This window comes from Rattus norvegicus, chromosome 19, assembly GCF_021556685.1.
Source record: "Rattus norvegicus strain SHRSP/BbbUtx chromosome 19, alternate assembly SHRSP_T2T, whole genome shotgun sequence".
Classification (NCBI taxonomy): domain Eukaryota; kingdom Metazoa; phylum Chordata; class Mammalia; order Rodentia; family Muridae; genus Rattus; species Rattus norvegicus.
In genome coordinates, this window is record NC_141552.1 from 68,774,046 (window position 1) to 68,797,974 (window position 23,929).

At 46.8% G+C, this 23,929-nt stretch overlaps 1 protein-coding gene across 4 annotated transcripts in view; it reads right to left on the reverse strand.

Moving 5' to 3' along the window:
• The window catches only part of Sipa1l2 (signal-induced proliferation-associated 1 like 2), a 155,971-nt gene that overhangs the window by 92,806 nt on the left and 39,236 nt on the right, over positions 1-23,929 (reverse strand). For all 4 annotated transcript variants that reach the window (XM_087594953.1, XM_087594952.1, NM_001434585.1 and 1 more), the window contains 1 exon segment: positions 8,877-8,936. The gene's annotated coding sequence lies outside the window, so the exon portion shown is untranslated.

Consider the following 23,929-nt stretch of genomic DNA (forward strand, 5'->3'; position numbering starts at 1 on the left):
TCTCCTTGTGAAGAGATCAGGACAACGCTGAACACAGACTGGACCTTCTCACCACATCCTCATGATCTGCCCAGCTCCCTAAGCTCATTTAGAGTTAAGGGCCAACAACTCTGAGAAGTTGTCCTTTGATTGTTTAAGTAGATTTATAAGCTAGGCACAATGGCTAACATCTGGACTATCAGCACCCAGGAGGCTCAGGCTGGAGGACAATTATATTTGGAGGATTATCCTGGGCTACAAACTGAGAGTCTTTCTCAGCAAACAAAACAACTAAAAATGTTTGAGTTTTTTTTTTTTTTTTTAACAAAGAGGAACCCGTCTTCATGAAATGTAAATTAGACTACAGTTCAGACATGTCCCTACCAGGCTCTGAATCATCCCTGAAGTGAACCTATGTTTTCTTTTCTTTTTTTTTTTTTTTGGTTCTTTTTTTTGGAGCTGGGGACCGAACCCAGGGCCTTGAGCTTCCTAGGCAAGCGCTCTACCACTGAGCTAAATCCCCAACCCGGACCTATGTTTTCTAATAAATCATGTTCACAGTCATATACCCCAGCGTGCAAAAGTAAGCATGACAGTGCAAGACTCAAAGACCAAGATGGAGGCCAAAATAAAATACTTACCAGTAGTAACTCAGCATACAAACATACTCAATTCTCGAGATTCCACTCAGCATGTAGGCTGGGGCCAGATGGACATCTCACAGTCACCCTGTGTCACAGGCCCTCCAACAACAGAAAATCCGGACAGGCCAAGCCAGCCCCCTGCATCTGGGTGGGATGCTTAAGAAGCCTGTGGGCCTTTCTGCATTGCCAATAGGTATAGAACAAAGGAGAGAGAGTGGGTCCGCTCTTTCTTGCCCTGGGATGAGCTACTTATTGTCTGGGCTTTTATGGTTCAACCCCTGATGATCCACATGGACGGCTCTCTTAGTAGGGTCTGGTGGATAATTTATTTTCTGGGCCCTACCTTAGGCCTACCAAATCAACACCAGAGGTGACAGGGAAGAGGATACAGGATGCTCTGTGCAGTGACCTTGGTAATGGATCTATGAGTCAAGAAGATGTTTGGAAATCACTGAACAGCTTCCACAGTTGAAGTGAGCAGGTGAGCATAGAGCCAGGCCCCTGGGGAACCCCAAGAATGCATTAATACCAACTAGCTGCCAGCCTGGACACTGACAAGCTCAAGGAGCATCAGAGACACTGAAGAAGACAAGTGGGAAAGACGGCTCAAATGGAGTCAACCTAAGTGGAGTCCTCTACGCAGCTGCACACCTGTCCCCACAGTGGCTCATGTCCAGGAGTGCGCACCCCAAGGCCTGGAAGGCCAGCCGTCTGCAATGTCCCAGGGTTACATGGACAGCTTCGAATCTACCACCCCGACAAGTAGCACTAAAGAAACTTTATTTGGCTAATCTGCTAGAAGAAACTTAGTTTGAGAATGAACTTCATGAAGTTGTGCATTTGAGAAAGTCAGTCTCACAGAGTAAAGTCTAGAGTGCTGCTTGGTACAGCATCTTAACTGAGAAGTACCAAGGAAAACAAGTGGCCGGTCTATCCCGTGGCCTCGGGAGAGCATCAGGCTCTATGTGAGGCTGGCATACTTTGGTGATGGAAAGCAAGTCAACCCTTCTATCCTGATGACAAACATAAATCAGAAACTAACAGGATCTAACTGCCCAACTGTTGTTTTTCATCCTCTCTTGATTCTGCCAAAACAGTGTCTCATAAAGACCAGGCTGGCTTTGAACTCACTGTGCAGCCAAGAGTGACCATGAACCTGTCATCTTTCCACTCCTACCTTCCAAGTGTTGGGCTGTCGGGCCTGTGTCACCACCTGATTATGTGTTGCTGGGGATGGCATCCAGGGCTTCCTTCATCCTGGCCAGGATGCTGCCAACTAGGCTGGTGACACGTCTAGCCCAAGTGGTCTTCAAAACAAAGGTAAAGTAGTAACAGGACTTGCATTCCCGATTGGTCATTAGGCCAGGTCAACGGGATCCCTTGGAGAAAACAACTCCAGACACAAAAGACTCAGAAGGAGAACCCACTTCCCTTGTTCACTTTCCCCAGCAGCACATGCTGTGCATATTTCAGCATGTTTTTAAAAGGAGGAGAAATAAAAAACTGCAACTTAACCAGTGTGTGTAAAGCAGAGCTGGAAAACTGCATGGAGTGCTCCTCAGACACCGGAGTGCTCCTTAGACACCGGAGTGCTCCACAGACACCGGAATGCTCCACAGACACCGGAGTGCTCCTCAGACACCGGAGTGCTCCTCAGACACCGGAGTGCGCCACAGACACCGGAGTGCTCCTCAGACACCGGAGTGCTCCTCAGACACGTGGCATAGCCAGACAGGACCAGCAAACCTCTCGGTCCCCAAGTACTTTCCAAGGAAGGAAAAATAAATAAATAAAAGGAAGAGAAGATGTAGAAGAAAAGAAAATCCTACACTCCTGAACAGTGAGGCGGGAAAGCCTGCTTGTAGCTCAGCCTTGTCAGACAGAACACAGCAGCCTCAAAAGGTTCAATAGCCTTTTTATAAACCTATTGTGTGGAGAAGTTCCTAAAAATAGTGCGGTTCCCAGGCAGGCAGATCACAGGAGCAATGCCTGCATGCTAAGCCTCACACAATAGACAAAGGGCAGGAAAGGAGGGTAGAATGGAGCTCCCTCAGTACCAGGTTCTTGAGACTGGCTGCCTTCCTCCTGACAGTCCCCCAGGCTCTGTGTGCTCAGACTGCTGGGTGCACCACGTCTACCCTCACACCCTCTCCATGACGATGAGAGGGCAGGCAGGTGATGGCAGAGAAGTCAAGCCAGGACCCATGACTCATTCATTCGTGGCCACCGAAGAGAACTCTGTAGTTCCTTGAAGGCAATGCCTGTACTGTGACAATTTCCGTGGTTCTGGCTCATTTTCCCTGGAGCCAAAGCATCTTTTCCACCTCCACTGTCTACGGGAATCACCCCGGAAAGCCAGGGAGCTCACTGGTGAGTTGGCTCTCAAATACCAAATACAGGCTTTTCAAGTTTTTAGAGGCAAGGCGGCTCAGCAGGTAAAGGTGTTTGCAGTCCTGGTGACCACAGTTGGGTTCAGAACCCATGTAAAGATGGGAAGACAACTGACTGTCAAGCTGTACACACCGTGGCACGAGGTCCCCCTCTCCAATACACAGATTATATTATGACATTGATTACCTCCAGTACAGTAATACTTTCAAACAGTGTCTTGATTGAGCAGGTAAGAGCTTAATGCAACACTGGGCTTCTGACCAATACAGCAAAGCAAAGCAGGAAACAAAACACTTGGGTACAGGGCTCGCAAAGTGCCAACCGTGCAAGCATGAGGACCTATCTGAGTTTGAGCCCAAGAACCTGTGTAAAAAAAGCCCAGCATGGCACGCACATGGCTGGGAGACAGTCACAGGTAGGTCTTTGGTTCATTGACCAACTAGTTTATTTCTAAGAGAGTTTATCACCAAGCTAGTGAGAGTCTGTCTTAAACAAACCAAAGGTGGCGGGGGGGGGGTGGGGGGGATAAGGTGGAAGTCACCTCAGGAGTAACTACCTGAGGGTGGTTCTGTCCTCCATGAGGACATATACATATGTACCCACATTAGAAATGTACGTGTACACACACACACACACACACACACACACACACACACACACACACACACACACACAGAGAGAGAGAGAGAGAGAGAGAGAGAGAGAGAGAGAGGGGCATACCAGTCTAGAGTGAGCCATTATCAATGTGGAAGCCTACACAGTCTACACAACCAAGAGATCAATAGCACTGCCCCTGTGAGCACCGGCCCTGTGGAGCACCGGCCCTGTGGAGCACCGGCCCTGTGGAGCACCGGCCCTGTGGAGTGCACACTCTGAGAAGCAGGAAACACATAACAAACTGAAAACGTAAAATCCACATTTCAATTCCTCCATCCTGATTTTAAGTTAGCACTTACATTTTCTTTTTTTTTTTTTAACATCCTTGCCATGAATTCTTAGTGAGGGGACAGGGCACACCGAAGATGGAAAAGTAACTGTGCTGAAGCTCTCTGAAGTACTTCTTCACTTGTCTGCAGTAAAGAAGCTGCAGATGGCTCACCACAAGCCCTAGAGGACATCCTGACCCTGTGGCCATCCTGCACAGACCAATGAGGGTACTCTGCAGATGCTGTGTCCCCTTCCCATGCCCAAGCTATCAGAACAGTGAAGGAATGGACCCCGAGAAACTGGAATTTCCAAGTAATCTCATGAAGGAAAAGGCTGATGGCATCTGGTGCCAGACAAAGGAAGAGCTTGTCTGCCAGCAAGAGATGTCACGCAGCTCTGACAACCTGTCAGATCACTGTGCAGGGCAGACTGGAGCTGAGAGGATGACGGTCAGTGACGTGCAGGACCACACTTGACCAGCACCGCTTAGCTGTACACACTCTCGCCCTCAATTCCAACCTAAACCTGTCAGGACTCTGAAGAATAGAAGTTGGGAGAAGGGGTCACTGGATATCTGGGCTCCTCTTCTGTGTGTATGTGGCCACATGGAATAAATCTCCTTTCTTGGTTTTCCCTGTCACTTGTCCCTCTCAGTGGTCTTGTGAGGACAGTAGCCACTCTAGGGGCTTCTAGGGCCCGGCTCCGACCCTAACAGCCCCGTAACAGCCCCCTCGATGTGGAATGCTGCAGGTCCAGAGCCAGATTTATCCTGGGCCCTTTAAAAGTGGATTAGCTTTTCACTTCTGTATCAGAAGTTACTGAATCTTGAAGCTTAGCCCACTCCTAACTACCCCAAACCCCGAGGCTAAAATTGCTGAGATAACCCTGGAAACTGGGAGGCCTGTCACCTAGGTTCTCACCAGCAGAATGGAAAGTGCATTTATTTCCAGGCACAGAACAAAAGGAGGCCATAGAATGCAAGTCATCCCTTCCCAGGTGGAGGATGTCACTCAGGGTCACTTGTGTCGGCTGCCTGTGGTCAGTCCCATCTGGCTCAGACTGAATTCTCACCGTACTCCCTACAGAACAGTGATTATGTCACACGGACATACAGATCTGGATAAGTGTTCTTAGCAACAATTGAGCTATTCTTTTCCCAGCAATCAGTTAAATAGCTTCATCAGTAGTGCCAAGTGCCCCATTAATAAAATCCACCAGAAACCTTGAGAGGGCGGTCATAGAGCTACCTTTCCAACTGCACAGGAAGGAGCAATCCAATCCTGAAGCAGCTGATTTTGCCCACAGGAGACGCTCCCCACGCAGCTCACGGGTCAAGGAGGCTCAGAGCCTTCACGAGGACCTGCCCATCCCAGAGGCCCGGGACTGGGCCGTGACTCTGCAGTGCATTTTGCCTCTATGTGAAGTGAAGCACCTAAATCTAGGGTTAACCTGGGCTCAATCTCCAGCAGCAAACCAAGGGTTCCGGCAGGGTTCCGCGGGTTAAGTGAACTAACCCTGGCGATCTGCTGTCAGTGCTCAGCTGCTAACCAACATTAACGTGAAGCTTCCCTTCACTAAATTGCAGGTCCCACCAAGTTCAGTTTTGGGGTGTAAGGGGTTGGGGTTTCTTTGTGCAGCCCAGCCTGGTGCAGAGCTCACAGCCCCCCTAAGTCCACACAGTAGCGTGTTTGTCTACATGTGCACCCTGTGTCCAAACGGCCGAAAGCTGCGGCTCCTCCCTCCCTCGCTCTGAGGCCTTGGCCAGATCCCAGGCATCCCATCTCCATCCTCACAGGATTCGGATCAGGAGGTGCAATGCCAAGCACACAGAGATAGACAAAAAGATGACGGGCACTGAGCTCAGTGATTAATGTAAACAGAGAAGCTGGTCAGTCCCTGACTCCATGCTATGGTCCCCAGGCGGAACATGTGCTTAGGGTCTCTGTTTACCGTTCAAAGTGGGGGTGGATGGCCAGGCAGGTGCGAAAGGACTGAATGGCCCAAGGTCTCCAGAACTCCGCCCCTAGGAGCTGGAAGCACAGGCGCCTGGGCTGCAGTGCTCAGGATGTGGTAGATTCCCCAACTGCTCTCAGACACATGGTTAATTAACAGAGACAAGCCTCCGAGGAACAAAAACAGTTATTTCACCAAGGAATCAAAGTCTGAACGCTACCCATTGTTCCTCAGTGAATGCCTCCTTCAGGAAACCTTCCACTGCTGCTGCCACCAAACAAACGCTCTGTATAAACAAACAAACTGAATAAAGGAAGCAGCTTATGAAATTACAATGTGTTCTGTGACAGAGCCCAGCCCTCGCATTCATAAACCCAGAGCCGAGGACTCAGCGCTCCTCACTAAGGGAGAGCACGACCGTTCGTCCTTACAGTGAGAAGGCTACACTGTAGGTGTGTCCTTCCATATGTGAGGATGTATATGCACGTGTGTACATGTGTGGATAGAGGTCAGAGGCCACACATGTGCTACTGCATGTGTGTGGAAATCAGAGTTCTCTCCTTCTACCGTGCTGTTTCTGGGGACTGAGCTCAGGAAGTCAGGTTCGCATGACACAAGCTTTTCCCACTCAGTTATTAGTTCCCCTGGGGTGGGTGGGTGCCAACAGTTGTGGCTCAACTCATACAGAACTCAATATGCAAATCAGGCTGGCTTCGAACTCACAGATATCCACCTGCCTCAGATTCTCAGTGCTGAGAGCAAGTCTTCAAAACCACACCTAGGTAATTACACTTTTTAAGATTTTTTTTTATTTATTTATTATATATAAGTACACTGTCACTGTCTTCAGACACACCAGAAGAGGGCATCAGATCTCATTACAGATGGCTGTGAGCCACCATGTGGTTGCTGGGAATTGAACTCAGGACCTTTGGAAGAGCAGTCAGTGCTCTTAACCACTGAGCCATCTCTCCAGCCCCCAGTAATTACACTTTTTAAACTTGCCTGGATTTTAAAAGTGACTGGATTTACAGGAAGTCCACGGGTTCCAGTTACCTTTGGAGAGTGATCCTCTATTGCATGTATGGATTGTATGAAGTAATACTCTTATATGTAACACAATACACTATGATCTGACACACTACAGATCCCTAACAGGTTTGGCAGGCGTCAGACCACTCACCCTGAAATACACACGAGGGACTGCCCAGAACCTCCCTTCCCATGGTGACCCACTCAGCACTGGTCTGGAAACGGGTGCTCCAGGTGGAGAGATTCGAGCACAGCTCTCCTAGGTGAGGAAAGGCCAAAGGGCACTCAATCAGCTGTGTTCAGGGAGCTCCAGCCTCAGCCAGCCACCTGGCTCTGACAGCACTGACTTGTCACCCAGCTGGAAGGACAGATGTAGCGTCACAAGGTTCCTTCCTTAAAGCAAAACCCTGCAGTCCTGCCTACTTCCTGTTCTGGAACGTTCCTCACATCTTTGCACTGTTATTTCCACATCAGAATTTACTTAGGCTCAAGGGTTTCCCTGAACTCAGGAAGTGGACTGGGTCTTCTGGTTCCCATCAAGGGGGAACAAGGCCATGTCAGAAAAGCCATCCTGGCCTCTGTGGCTGCTCCTCAGCAGTCACTCACTTCTGTAGAGACATCCACAGCCTCACCAAACACATGAGCCTCACACACTGACCCTGTGCAATGAGACAGGATGCAATGATGCTGGCATCTCTGATGGTGATATCCTGTTCTTGTTCAAACACTTGCCCTGACAACATTAGAAAGGCAAGCTCAGCTACAGCCGCCAAAGGCACACGCAGACAGAGAGACAGACAGACAGACAGACACACACACACACACACACACACACAGAAACAGGCACACATACAGAAAGAAACAGATAGACTCACAGAGAGAGAGAAACAGGCACGCATAAAGAGACAGACAGATACACACAGACACACACACACAGAAACAGGCACACATACTGAAAGAAACAGACAGAGAGAGAGAGAGAACAGGCACGCATAAAGAGACAGACACAGACACAGACACAGACACAGACACACACACACAGACACACACACACAGACACACACACACACACACACACACACACGAGAATCACAGCAGTTACATGTAGCACCGAGTCCTGGACTGGCCACTGGATGGAGGAGAAGGATGCCAAGATGGACAGGCACCCTGCGTCAGATGAGGAACTGAACTAGGATGCTGGTAACAGATGGATCATAGATGGGTCAGTAGTAAATAAATAACTCAAGGTTGGTAGCTGAACTTCTGTGACTCAACCCACACATTTATTCCTAAGAAACAAATACTGACGTTCTTGGGGGCAAAGGGTAGAAGATCCCATGTGAGGTAGAAATGTGCATGTGTGTGAGTGGGGACTTGTGAGTCGGGGCAGACACAGGCTCTTTCAGAGAGAGACCTGTCTCACTTCCTGCTGTTTCCATGTATTCTGTAATTCATGTAAGGAATGGGGAAGCACCACCTTGACTCAAGGCTGAGAGGGTTAGCCAACAGTCATTCCCATCTGGCCCAGCCGTCTTAGCAGTTCACCTCAGCAACCCCATCGTGTCCTAGACCCTCCAGGGCCGTGGACTTCAGGCAGCCCTTTGCCCACACGATGCTCACCTGAGCCCCTGTCACCTAAGGGGCACTCTCCTACACAGGTATGCACAAGTTGATTATAAAATGCATATCCTCAAAAACACACGGAGGGACACACAGAAACTCATCAGTGACTTGGTTTGAACCCCCACCTGCACCCCGTTAGGCAACTCTAATGTTCAAAGGAGGCTGCGTGAGCCCTGTTACCATGTCTGCTACAGCACTGGATACACCGGGAGAGCACAACCTGCCCAAAGAACCATTATTGGGACGCAGGAGTCCAATTAAAACATCAAATAGCCACGGAGTGTAACTCGGTCTGCACGGTCTGCATGGCAGCCTGCAGCAACTTACCTAAAAAGACTGCAATTTCCGATGGCGGAGCCTGGAGCTCACACAGCCTGCAGCAAGAACCTGCAGGAGAAAACAAGAGACCTGGTCAGATTCCTGAGGGACATTTCAACAACAGTTTTCAGTGTGCTCAGCATCCCTGGGCGACCCTCGGGATGTCAGATTCAGGCCCATCAAGGACACCAAAGCATTATCTTCTCTGTTTCTGCCTCCTCTCCTGGGGTGTAACGGAGCTGCTGCAGTGAGTGAGGGTGTCAAAGGCTGACCAAGAAGTGGGTGAGAGAACCCAGCGGTCTGCTCTGCACCCGTGGCAGAGGCTTGCAAACACAGCCTCTTTGTGCAACGTCACTCTTGCCTTAGACAAGTAATTTTGTAAAATACTGTTTATAACAGAAGGTAAAGGGTTTGTTGTCAGCTTTTCCACATACTGTTCACTGTCATTTCAAGACGTGCTTTGAAAGGTGTACTCATCAGTGTAAGATTGTGTTGCCTACACAGATGTGCATAAGCCCTAGAGGCCAGAAGAAGGTGAGAGGGTCTCTGGAACTGGAATTACATTGTTGTGTGCCACATGTGGGTGCTAGGAACCTGTTAGATTACAAGGGCCAGATGAATGGCTGGGGTGCCTATTTAATGTATTAAAGTAGACACTGGCTACCAGGTTCTCCCTCAGGTCCTACCTGCTATAGGACCCTTCTGGCTAGCTAGGACCCTGCCCCCTACCGTGAACTCTCCAGCCTAGGGAGCTGGAGAGTTTTCCTTATGTAACCCGACCATTTTGGTTACCTGCCCTCTTTGTACCTTTGTACCTCCAGGCTGTTGTCCCTGGTTCCCTCTCCCCACAGGGATCAGGGTCATGTCCACCCTGGACTCTCCCACATATCTGTAACACTTTCTCCTCCATCATACCTAGGAGTAATCATGTACCTTTGGTTTTTATTTCTTCTTCTTTTCATTCAGAACCTGGATCCTTATCACTGAGCCATTTCTCCAGCCTCAACAACCACCCGAGTCCTAATTCCACCACAGGAAACACAAGCACGTCACCCAACAGTCTTTGGAATCACAGTCACTTCTAAGTGTCATGGAGGAGAAGGTGTTCTAGATTACCCTGTTAAACCACAACTGCTCCTGGTGACAGCACTGACTGTTTGTAAACTCACACTGCGAAAGGAAAGGGAGGGAAAGAAGGGAGTGGCAGGGCCCACTGGCTGCTGCTTCCTTGAGTGAGGAAAGCTGTGTTCAGGGAGCACTTCCTGCTTGGAAGGTCAGGATTCTTGGTTCTTGGCCCACAGTGCAGTTCGGTTGGAAAAGTGCTGGCCTAGCATGCATGAAGCCCAGGTTCCGTCCTCAGCCTCACCTAAACCATGCACTGCAGTGCACACTTGGGGTTCAGCACTCAAGGGGTGGAGACAGGAGTATGGGGCGGGAGGAGTATGAATGAATATGAACTGAAGTCAGGCTGCTCCACAAACCACGAGCTTCTCCATCCACAACTCATTTTTAAAGCAGTAGTTATAAGAACTTCTGCAAACTAAAGCTTCCTCAAATCCGCACTCCTGTGTGACAGCACGAGGACCCAAGGTGCAGCAGAGAGGATGTGGACCAGAAGGAACCCAGAAGCAGGCTTCCTGCAAAATGAGGCAGCCCCTAGTAAGGAGGACTCACTGCCGTCCTGCTCAGTAGCTGCTGGCTTGGTACCATCATGAGCCACTTCAATATGACATAAAGACAAGTTTGTCACTTATTCAGAAGGCTGTCACCGGCCTGTTTTAGAAAGCCTACCTTCCTAATTCGGCCTCCATTTTTAGGAGCCCAAAGCAGCTGATGAAACGTTACTGAAGCCCCTTGGCAGCAGCTGGATTTCTTACTACATTCAATGACCAATCGCCCTTGCTCTGAGGTTCAGAATCAGAAGCACGGTCAGCAGGTCCCTCAGCCTTGCTATGGAATCCAAAGAACTTAGAGTGGGCTCTAGAGCACTGGTTCTCAACCTTCCTAATGCTGTGATCCTACAATACAGCCCCTCCCACTGTGCTGACCACAAAATTATTCTTACTGCTACTTCATAACTGTAACTTTCTACTGTTGTGAACTGTGAGTATGTGTGTTTTCTGATGGTCTGCGGTGACCCCTGTGAAACGGTCATTCGACCCCAGATGGGTCCTGACCCACAAGGTAAGAACTACTGCTCTAGAGCTCTGTGTACAGCAGCTCTCTTCCCAACCGGCTGACGGTAGAGCTGACCGAAGTGTCCACTGATGGGTGAACAGACAGAGTGTGGCCCATTCATACAGTGGAATGTTATTCAGCCTGAAGGAGGAAGGAAATTCTGATGTCTGATACATTATGGCTGAAGCGTGAGGGCTGCTAAGTAAGATACATGAGTCGCAAAGGGACAAAGGCTGAGACAGAGGATTTCTCTTAGATGGGGTTCCGGGAGCAATGTAGACTCAACGCAGAAGCAGAATGGGTTCAGGAGGGAAGATGAGGAAGTTGCTTTAGCAGGTTCAGAATTCTAGTCTTATGGAAAACCACAGAAGGACAGACAGAACAGCTACATAAATATATGAATTTACTTACTTGCCAAACTGCTTATTTTACAATATAATGCCCCAAACACCAAAATATTTGTGAAAGATTTGCTATGAGTGTTCACTGACCTGCCTGTCCGAATATCACAGCCACCACTGGGCCAATCCCCACAGGCTGCCTCCTCCCTTCTAGCCACTGTAACAGGACAAGAGCACACTGTGTATGTAATGGTCTCTACCACCGAGGCTGCGCAAGAGGATGCTCCGTGTAACACACTGAGCTATCACCAGGGAGACCTATGCGGGAGACATGACTATATTACAAATAACAAGTATCTCTTGTGAATACCGTATGACCTTCCAGAGTTTAAGAGAGAGGTGCTTCTGAAGCACCTGTGTTTCTCAAAGATCAATATTCCAATTTTCCTGTAAGGAGGGTTCTGTTCTCGAGTGTCCCTGTGGGCATGCACGATGAGATGCCGACTAGTTTGAAAAGTCTGCTGCTGTAGTCAGCTTCAAGCCGCACTTCTGGGTTACAGTAACCAGAAGAGAGCTGCTGTACACAGAGCTCTAGAGCAGTAGTTCTTACCTTGTGGGTCAGGACCCATCTGGGGTCGAATGACCGTTTCACAGGGGTCACCGCAGACCATCAGAAAACACACTATAACTCACATAAACTCTATAGTTTATGGTGAGGCCCCCTACACAATGAACATTCTGGAAAAGCTCCTTCCCATCCCCTGATGCAGCAAGCATCCCATAATAAGCCAGCAAAGCCCACTCTTTTAGCTGCTTTTGTTTATGGCCAGAAAAGGAAGCCACAGATTCTGAGTAGCAGTGAGGACCCGGGAGCCTGGCCACACTTCCCCCTTCACAGGTGGCTTCATGAGGTAAAGGCTGTCTGGGCTGGGAAGGGAGGGCACGCACAAAACTGGGTTTCCAGCAAAGCAGTCTCCCCAGCAACAGTTATGTGTTGGGACACAGGGAAGGGGTGGGGAGGTCCCCATTTCTAGGTCTGTGGAGGGACGCCTCTCAAGATGCTCTGCTTGGAAACAAGCCATGCGGACATGCCCCTCCCCCCACTCCTTGCTCCTACCAGCAGGCTTCCTGATGGAGTGAGGGTCTGAGGAAGGGCAGCCAGCACAGACCCCCAGTTACTCCTTTCAGCTCTTCCTCCAACTGTGGGAAGACAACTGGCCAGTGTTCAGGGAAAGCCAGCGCCTAAGCAAGGCTGGGCTTTGTTTGCTTCTTACTTTAACAGTGAAATTCTTGGAGCTGAGTAGAGTGTTTGCCACATGACCTTGAAGCCCTGAGTTTGATCTTCAAAACCCAGAAGAAAAGTCAGGCATGATGGTGTGCTCCTGTAAACCAGAGTTGGGGGTTAGAGGCAGAGATGGGTAAGGTCGCTGGAGCACAGACAGCTCAGCTGGATTGTTGGACCCCAGGCCAATGGGGGACCTTGTTTCATAAAATGCTATGAACGGAAGCTAAGGAAAGACGCCGAAGGCTGACTTATGCTTCTGGACACCTGCACATTAAGAACATAAACACGAAGCAAGATCTAGTTTCAAAATCATATTTGATCATGATGCTGGAGGACTTCAAGAAAGACATGAACACACTTAGGGAAACACAGGAAATCATTAATAAACAAGTAGAGGCCTACAGAGAGGAATGGCAAAAATCCCTGAAAGAATTCCAGGAAAACACAATCAAACAGATGAAGGAATTAAAAATGGAAATAGAAGCAATCAAGAAAGAACACATGGAAACAACCCTGGATATAGAAAACCAAAAGAAGAGACAAGGAGCTGTAGATACAAGCTTCACCAACAGAATACAAGAGATGGAAGAGAGAATCTCAGGAGCAGAAGATTCCATAGAAATCATTGACTCAACTGTCAAAGATAATGTAAAGCGGAAAAAGCTACTGGTCCAAAACATACAGGAAATCCAGGACTCAATGAGAAGATCAAACCTAAGGATAATAGGTATAGAAGAGAGTGAAGACTCCCAGCTCAAAGGACCAGTAAATATCTTCAACAAAATCATAGAAGAAAACTTCCCTAACCTAAAAAAAGAGATACCCATAGGCATACAAGAAGCCTACAGAACTCCAAATAGATTGGACCAGAAAAGAAACACCTCCCGTCACATAATTGTCAAAACACCAAACGCACAAAATAAAGAAAGAATATTAAAAGCAGTAAGGGAAAAAGGTCAAGTAACATATAAAGGGAGACCTATCAGAATCACACCAGACTTCTCGCCAGAAACTATGAAGGCCAGAAGATCCTGGACTGATGTCATACAGACCCTAAGAGAACACAAATGCCAGCCCAGGTTACTGTATCCAGCAAAACTCTCAATTAACATTGATGGAGAAACCAAGATATTCCATGACAAAACCAAATTTACACAATATCTTTCTACAAATCCAGCACTACAAAGGATAATAAATGGTAAAGCCCAACATAAGGAGGCAAGCTATACCCTAGAAGAAGCAAGAAACTAATCGTCTTGGCAACAAAACAAAGAGAATGAAAGCACACAAACATAACCTCACATCCAAATATGAATATAAAGGGAAACAATAATCACTATTCCTTAATATCTCTCAATATCAATGGCCTCAATTCCCCAATAAAAAGACATAGATTAACAAACTGGATACGCAACGAGGACCCTGCATTCTGCTGCCTACAGGAAACACACCTCAGAGACAAAGACAGACACTACCTCAGAGTGAAAGGCTGGAAAACAACTTTCCAAGCAAATGGTCAGAAGAAGCAAGCTGGAGTAGCCATTCTAATATCAAATAAAATCAATTTCCAACTAAAAGTCATCAAAAAAGATAAGGAAGGACACTTCATATTCATCAAAGGAAAAATCCACCAAGATGAACTCTCAATCCTAAATATCTATGCCCCAAATACAAGGGCACCTACATACGTAAAAGAAACCTTACTAAAGCTCAAAACACACATTGCACCTCACACAATAATAGTGGGAGATTTCAACACCCCACTCTCATCAATGGACAGATCATGGAAACAGAAATTAAACAGTGATGTCGACAGACTAAGAGAAGTCATGAGCCAAATGGACTTAACGGATATTTATAGAACATTCTATCCTAAAGCAAAAGGATATACCTTCTTCTCAGCTCCTCATGGTACTTTCTCCAAAATTGACCATATAATTGGTCAAAAAACGGGCCTCAACAGGTACAGAAAGATAGAAATAATCCCATGCGTGCTATCGGACCACCACGGCCTAAAACTGGTCTTCAATAACAATAAGGGAAGAATGCCCACATATACGTGGAAATTGAACAATGCTCTACTCAATGATAACCTGGTCAAGGAAGAAATAAAGAAAGAAATTAAAAACTTTTTAGAATTTAATGAAAATGAAGATACAACATACTCAAACTTATGGGACACAATGAAAACTGTGCTAAGAGGAAAACTCATAGCGCTGAGTGCCTGCAGAAAGAAACAGGAAAGAGCATATGTCAGCAGCTTGACAGCACACCTAAAAGCTCTAGAACAAAAAGAAGCAAATACACCCAGGAGGAGTAGAAGGCAGGAAATAATCAAACTCAGAGCTGAAATCAACCAAGTAGAAACAAAAAGGACCATAGAAAGAATCAACAGGACCAAAAGTTGGTTCTTTGAGAAAATCAACAAGATAGATAAACCCTTAGCCAGACTAACGAGAGGACACAGAGAGTGCGTCCAAATTAACAAAATCAGAAATGAAAAGGGAGACATAACTACAGATTCAGAGGAAATTCAAAAAATCATCAGATCTTACTATAAAAACCTATATTCAACAAAATTTGAAAATCTTCAGGAAATGGACTATTTCCTAGACAGATACCAGGTATCAAAGTTAAATCAGGAACAGATAAACCAGTTAAACAACCCCATAACTCCTAAGGAAATAGAAGCAGTCATTAAAGGTCTCCCAACCAAAAAGAGCCCAGGTCCAGATGGGTTTAGTGCAGAATTCTATCAAACCTTCATAGAAGACCTCATACCAATATTATCCAAACTATTCCACAAAATTGAAACAGATGGAGCCCTACCGAATTCCTTCTACGAATCTACAATTACTCTTATACCTAAACCACACAAAGACACAACAAAGAAAGAGAACTTCAGACCAATTTCCCTTATGAATATCGACGCAAAAATACTCAATAAAATTCTGGCAAACCGAATTCAAGAGCACATCAAAACAATCATCCACCATGATCAAGTAGGCTTCATCCCAGGCATGCAGGGATGGTTTAATATACGGAAAACCATCAACGTGATCCATTATATAAACAAACTGAAAGAACAGAACCACATGATCATTTCATTAGATGCTGAGAAAGCATTTGACAAAATTCAACACCCCTTCATGATAAAAGTCCTGGAAAGAATAGGAATTCAAGGCCCATACCTAAACATAGTAAAAGCCATATACAGCAAACCAGTTGCTAACATTAAACTAAATGGAGAGAAACTTGAAGCAATCCCACTAAAATCAGGGACTAGACAAGGCTGCCCACTCTCTCCCTACTTATTCAATATAGTTCTTGAAGTTCTAGCCAGAGCAATCAGACAACAAAAGGAGATCAAAGGGATACAGATCGGAAAAGAAGAGGTCAAAATATCACTATTTGCAGATGATATGATAGTATATTTAAGTGATCCCAAAAGTTCCACCAGAGAACTACTAAAGCTGATAAACAACTTCAGCAAAGTGGCTGGGTATAAAATTAACTCAAATAAATCAGTTGCCTTCCTCTATACAAAAGAGAAACAAGCCGAGAAAGAAATTAGGGAAACGACACCCTTCATAATAGACCCAAATAATATAAAGTACCTCGGTGTGACTTTAACCAAGCAAGTAAAAGATCTGTACAATAAGAACTTCAAGACACTGAAGAAAGAAATTGAAGAAGACCTCAGAAGATGGAAAGATCTCCCATGCTCATGGATTGGCAGGATTAATATAGTAAAAATGGCCATTTTACCAAAAGCAATCTACAGATTCAATGCAATCCCCATCAAAATACCAATCCAATTCTTCAAAGAGTTAGACAGAACAATTTGCAAATTCATCTGGAATAACAAAAAACCCAGGATAGCTAAAGCTATCCTCAACAATAAAAGGACTTCAGGGGGAATCACTATCCCTGAACTCAAGCAGTATTACAGAGCAATAGTGATAAAAACTGCATGGTATTGGTACAGAGACAGACAGATAGACCAATGGAATAGAATTGAAGACCCAGAAATGAACCCACACACCTATGGTCACTTGATTTTTGACAAAGGAGCCAAAACCATCCAATGGAAAAAAGATAGCATTTTCAGCAAATGGTGCTGGTTCAACTGGAGGGCAACATGTAGAAGAATGCAGATCGATCCATGCTTATCACCCTGTACAAAGCTTAAGTCGAAGTGGATCAAGGACCTCCACATCAAACCAGACACACTCAAACTAATAGAAGAAAAACTAGGGAAGCATCTGGAACACATGGGCACTGGAAAAAATTTCCTGAACAAAACACCAATGGCTTATGCTCTAAGATCAAGAATCGACAAATGGGATCTCATAAAACTGCAAAGCTTCTGTAAGGCAAAGGACACTGTGGTTAGGACAAAACGGCAACCAACAGATTGGGAAAAGATCTTTACCAACCCTACAACAGATAGAGGCCTTATATCCAAAATATACAAAGAACTCAAGAAGTTAGACCGCAGGGAAACAAATAACCCTATTAAAAAATGGGGTTCAGAGCTAAACAAAGAATTCACAGCTGAGGAATGCCGAATGGCTGAGAAACACCTAAAGAAATGTTCAACATCTTTAGTCATAAGGGAAATGCAAATCAAAACAACCCTGAGATTTCACCTCACACCAGTGCGATTGGCTAAGATCAAAAACTCAGGTGACAGCAGATGCTGGCGAGGTTGTGGAGAAAGAGGAACACTCCTCCATTGTTGGTGGGATTGCAGACTGGTAAAACCATTCTGGAAATCAGTCTGGAGGTTCCTCAGAAAATTGGACATTGAACTGCCTGAGGATCCAGCTATACCTCTCTTGGGCATATACCCAAAAGATGCCTCAACATATAAAAGAGACACGTGCTCCACTATGTTCATCGCAGCCTTATTTATAATAGCCAGAAAATGGAAAGAACCCAGATGCCCTTCAACAGAGGAATGGATACAGAAAATGTGGTACATCTACACAATGGAATACTACTCAGCTATCAAAAACAACGAGTTTATGAAATTCGTAGGCAAATGGTTGGAACTGGAAAATATCATCCTGAGTGAGCTAACCCAATCACAGAAAGACATACATGGTATGCACTCATTGATAAGTGGCTATTAGCCCAAATGCTTGAATTACCCTAGATCCCTAGAACAAACGAAACTCAAGACGGATGATCAAAATGTGAATGCTTCACTCCTTCTTTAAATGAGGAAAAAGAATACCCTTGGCAGGGAAGGGAGAGGCAAAGATTAAAACAGAGACTGAAGGAACACCCATTCAGAGCCTGTCCCACATTTGGCCCATACATATACAGCCACCCAATTGGACTAGATGGATGAAGCAAAGAAGTGCAGACTGACAGGAGCCGGATGTAGATCGCTCCTGAGAGACACAGCCAGAATACAGCAAATACAGAGGCGAATGCCAGCAGCAAACCACTGAACTGAGAATAGGTCCCCTATTGAAGGAATCAGAGAAAGAACTGGAAGAGCTTGAAGGGGCTCGAGACCCGAAAAGTACAACAATGCCAAGCAACCAGAGCTTCCAGGGACTAAGCCACTACCTAAAGACTATACATGGACTGACCCTGGACTCTGACCCCATAGGTAGCAATGAATATCCTAGTAAGAGCACCAGTGGAAGGGGAAGCCCTGGGTCCTGCTAAGACTGAACCCCCAGTGAACTAGTCTATGGGGGGAGGGCGGCAATGGTGGGAGGGTTGGGAGGGGAACACCCATAAGGAAGGGGAGGGGGGAGGGGGATGTTTGCCCGGAAACCGGGAAAGGGAATAACACTCGAAATGTATATAAGAAATACTCAAGTTAATAAAAAAAAAAAAAAAAAAGGATCGGAACCCATCTGACCCCAAGTAAAAAAAAAAAAAAAAAAAAAAAAAGAACATACACACGTACATACACACAAAATAAAAACAAATAAACCCAAGTTCCATGCCAGTATACTGAGATCACTCCAAGTCAAAACCAGGTATGCTAAGCCATGTCCCGTCCATCTCAGCCCACAGTCCCTCGGCATCCTGTGCAGCTATGGTGGCCACCACACTCCCTTCACTGATCTGAGATCCAAGCACATGAACAAGCAGACACCAACACTGGCTTAGTCCGCTTGCCCAGTCCCCAGAGCCCTCAAAGCCCAGCTCACACCTCAGAAGACGAGTTGAGAACAGGAAGAGTCAGTGCTGTGTGTAGAACACACGCACTAGGACTGTGGTCCCAGGGTACTTTAGTACGTCAGATGGCATCAGTCTTCCTGGAACTGTGCTTTGGACACGAATGTTCCTGATGATAATACATGTTCAGCATGCTGACCATCTGTGCACATATACACACAGACACACACACACACACACACACACACACACACACACACACTTACAGATACAGACACACACACACAGACACACACACACAGACACACACACACAGACACACACACACAGACACACACACACAGACACACACACGGCATATCAAGATCCTGTGGAATTCCCTATATCAATGGCACTAAAACTTGGGTGGTTTAAGACATACATACGATTACTCTGGTTCCTTTCAAGTTACTCAGGAAAGGAAGAGAAACTGGACACAGAGACAGACCCTTTGAAGCCATTTAATATCAAACAAATATTTACGTAGCAGATCTAGCACCAGCATGCAGTTCTACACGCTGTCTCCACCAAGATGAAATTCTTGGCAACAGAATCACTGCCTAACGCCTGGCTTCCCACAGAATGAATCCAAGTGTCCTCAGATGGCACAAAAGAGACTGCTGGTGGGTTTCTCCTCACTAGAGAGGAGGAAGTCATATTTGAGTTGGAAGAAGACACAGAGGAAAGGAAAGGCTTAGTAAGGCAGGAGACACCAGCCGGGCCCCCATCCTTTACCTGAAGACTGTGAGGAAACTACCAGACACACTTCCACTGACTTTACACCTAGTAAACTCAGTCAGACCTGCCCCTCTCACACGGGGGACCTGGATCACCACTCATGCCTCAGACAGCACTCACCTCACAGAGCACTCTCACAGGACACTCTCCTCTTCTCTGGCATCTCTAAGGGTGAACACAATTAAAGAGCTTCCTGGTGCCTTGTTCCACACTGCACTCCAAGGACGCTGTGCTTTCTGCTCCAACGTTTTCAGTTTCTTACATGATTTCTTTTAATGTCCATGCCATGCAACTGTGAGTTTTTGTTTTTTTTTCTTCTTCTTTTTCTTTTTTCTTTTTTTCAGAGCTGGGGACCGAACCCAGGGCCTTGTGCTTGCTAGGCAAGCGCACTACCACTGAGCTAAATCCCCAACCCCGAAACTGTGAGTTTTTAATAGGCAGTAGCCTGAGGTGCATTTGGCAGGGATCAACAATTGTAAAGTGAATTAACAAAAGCAGGCGAGCTTCTTAGACTCAAAAACATTGTCTGCTGCCATTGCCTTTATCCTATCCCCCCAACTTTGTGATATTAACTCTTTTGGGGAGTTAGCAGTAAATTACTATCACAACCATATGTGGAATAGGAAATTTCCTGCCTCTTTCAGCATTTACCATACACAAAATGAAAAAGGAAAACTTCAGAACCAAAACTACATCCCTGCTACACTAATGCTAAATACATTCCTGACACACAAATGCTACAAAGTTCTACCCCATAATGAACACAAAAGGCAAACTTGGAGGCAAGGCAAAAAGCTCACCCTGCAGCCTTCCCACCCTCTGTCCACGCAGCTACCAATCCTGCCACTCTAGCTCTCGTGCCCAGACAGTTGGCTTGGGCACAGGGTGGAATAGGGAGAGGTCACCAGGCACCTGGGGAAGCATCCTCAACTCCACCCAGTCTGTAAAACAGACAGGTGCCGTTTTGGTGATGGGAAGCAGACTCACTCACAGGATGCTCTGTGTCAAGAAGTAAGGCACACCACTTAGCATCCCTACCCTGGCACAGCAACGGCCCCTGGACCTGGCACACACAGCTGACCTAGGCGTCCACAATCATCTGCTAGTTTGCATCAGCACCCGCTTACAGACAGCGAAACATTAGAGAGGAGAAGATATCGTTTATACTCATTATCTGAAGAGCTGAGCTCTGATCTAACTCTGGACCACGCAGTGCAATGGTGGCCATGCTGTGCTGTGCTCTGTGCTGAGGCCGATCGGAGCTCCGACTGAACAGCGTCTTGAACGTGTTCAGCCAGGGCGCCCATAGCGTGAACCTGCAGTGGTGCTCATTAAATCAAGGAGAATGAATCAAGACTTGTGAAATCCAAGTGCATTTTCTATTTTAAGGATGCAGATTAAGAGCAACCATAACAAACTAAGAAAAGACCAACTTAAACAATTGCCTGTAGGCACATGGCTGCGGTTGATAATTCCCCGATTCTGCTGCCCCCCGTGTCTATACCCTCCATGGGGCAGAGCTCACAGTCACATGAGTTTCTTCATGCACGCACACCCTGCTTATCATTCTCTTGAAACACAAACAAGAGTCCATGAGCTCCCGTGAGCTCTGCAAACAAAAGAAAGGTACTAACGAGAAAATAAACTAGTTCAGCTGTGGCCCCCACAGGCTAAACCACTCTGGAAGAGAATCAGTGAATGTATCCATTTGAAATTCTGTAGCTGTCTTTTCATGTGGGCAAGGGGGCGGGATTTGGCAGGAGAACAATGAGTATTTCCTCACAGAGCAGGGTCCTAAGTTCACACTTTAACACTGTGCACACCTAGGGCGTAGGTCATCACTTACATACATTCCCAGCGTCTGCAACCCATTTCGTGAGAGAAAAGTTCCAAAAAAGCTTTGGAGATGGAAGGCAAGAGACTCAGCTTTCACATCATTTGGTAGCCCACTGCATCCAGGAGTATGCGAGTTTCATCCCTAGTTCTCTGTAGCAGACAGGTGAGTACACTCTATTGCTCTGGTGCGGGCAACGGCAGAGTCATTTTCTCCTCTGGACCCTATGCTCTCTTCCACTCCCGACTTCCCACTCCAAAAAGGCCCCGCAAAGCGCTGAGTGTCCACCAGACAGCCAACTGCAGCACTGCAGCAACCCAGAGCAGAGAGCGACGCATCTGCTGAGGCTCTCAGCCCTAACAACCCGCAGAGGGAGAGCTGAGTGAGGAGCAAGCTCATCGCACTGGTGGGGAGCGTGCAAATCAAAGGGCCCCAGGCAACAGGGAAAACAAGGAGGCAGGTTTGTAGTAATGCAGCTACCGACTTGCAAACACCCCATAAACGCCTACAGAACTGAATTAAATCTCTCACAGCTTGAATTAGGAAACTGTGTGATGAGAAAGACTGGAAAAGGTGGTGCCTCTAACTGCAAAAATAATTACTATGCACAGCCAACCAGGTAGGACAACCGAGTGGGAATATTTCAAAACACGGGCCAACACCAAAAGCTAAGGATGGCTTCATGTGGGTTCAGGAGCCAGTCCAGGAAGATTCCACAGGAAAAAGCAAGTGAGGCTCACTGTGTCTCAGAGCTGCTGCTGCTCCAGACAGAATGTGTAGCCAGGACTCTGCCTCCAACCGCAGTCACACTCATGTCCTCTCACTAAGAACCTGGGTCCTTGGGACAGTGTGGCATCGATAGGTTCCAGTTCGACACACCTGCAGACTGTCGACTCCTGTGGGAAACAGCAGGACCCTCTTGCCAGGCCACAGGGCTTCTCCAGCCCATGTGCTCCAAGCTCCTAGAAGAAACCCTTCTTGCAGTCACACAAATTCAGCAACCTTTAGAGAAGAACGCAGTGGGGCAAAATGTCAACTCACAGGGAACCTGCTACCCACCCCAAAGCCTTCAAGACATTCAATAAAACCAAAGCACAAGGTGGTGGCCTCGACCCACAGAGTCAACTAAACACTGCTGTCAGCAGGATAGATTCTGTCAAAGGCAGAACCACTGACTGAGAAATCCTCCTAAGAAAACCATACACAAATGGAGTCCCCTGTCTACAGTGTGGATAGGACAGAAACACTGCGGAACTGAGAGTGAGGGCAGCTGTCACCAGCAGGAAGTCCGTTATGCTAGGTCCACTCCAGTCAGAATCCTGTGGCCAGTGGGGAGCATGTTACTGTGTTGAGAACTCCAGAAGGGCACCACACAGCTGCCTGAGGTTAAGGGCCATGGCCAAGACAGACTGAGGAAAGAAGACCGAGTCAGAGGAAGGTGGAGGGCTGGGCAGGTGCAGCTCATGACACTGTTATTTTATTGTATAACATATTTTATCCTTGACTCATTTTTATGTACTAACACAAAATTGATTTTTTTTACACCCTCCATCTGTGGCTCTAACTCCCTCAAATTGTTTAGACTACCAAAGATGTTCACTGGGTCATGTGCCAGGTACTTAGTCACTGTCCAGAGCACAGGGCTGCTGGCACCCCTAGTGAGTGCCATGCCTTAGCAGTTCACATGCTCCTGCTGCTATGACAAAAGGCCAAAGACCATGTCACTTAGAATCACAAGTTTATGTGCCTCTGCATCTGCAAAGTCCAGGATCAAGTGACCATGTCTGGGGAGGGCCTCTGTGCTGTCACACAGTCATGGAGGTCACTCAGTCCCAAAAGATATCATCTATTCAGTAGTCAAGTAGTCACCCCTGAAGAGCCCCACCTCTCAGTACTGTTGCAGGGCAAACTCTTGCCCACAAAGAGACACCAGATTTCTAGTCTATTTCTGAAATACTGAACTGATACATAACCAAATCCTGATCTTTTCACTTACCACACTCCTGTGCGTGTGTTACGTGTGTGCAGGCTAGTGTGGTGTGTGTGTGTGTGTGTGTATGTGTAGCCCAGCCTGCACTGGCTACCCAGCAGCCTCATAGGCCTTCTACCCTGTGCCTCTAGGGTGCTGCTGGGATTACAGGCACTGCTGCCCTAGCTAAAACTCCAATCAAGTCCTCGAGTGTCTACACAGATTTTACCAATGTGCTCTCCAGCTGCTCTGCATCTAGGGCTGTTAGCAGCTCTCAAACTATGTGCTGGGACCACAGCAGTCTCTTGGGGTTCCTAATGGTTATGCAAATCTAACTATTTTCACAATAATTCCAAGATAGGACCGTCTTGCTGTGTCAGTAGTAGAAAAGCAGCAGCGTGTTACATGATAGCCCGTGAGCAGTGGGCAAGGTCATAACATAACACAGCAGACTACTTGGTCACCACCCGGGCCATAGAACAAGGCGCTGTCTCTAAAACTATAATTAAGTTTGGTTTCTAGCATTTACAT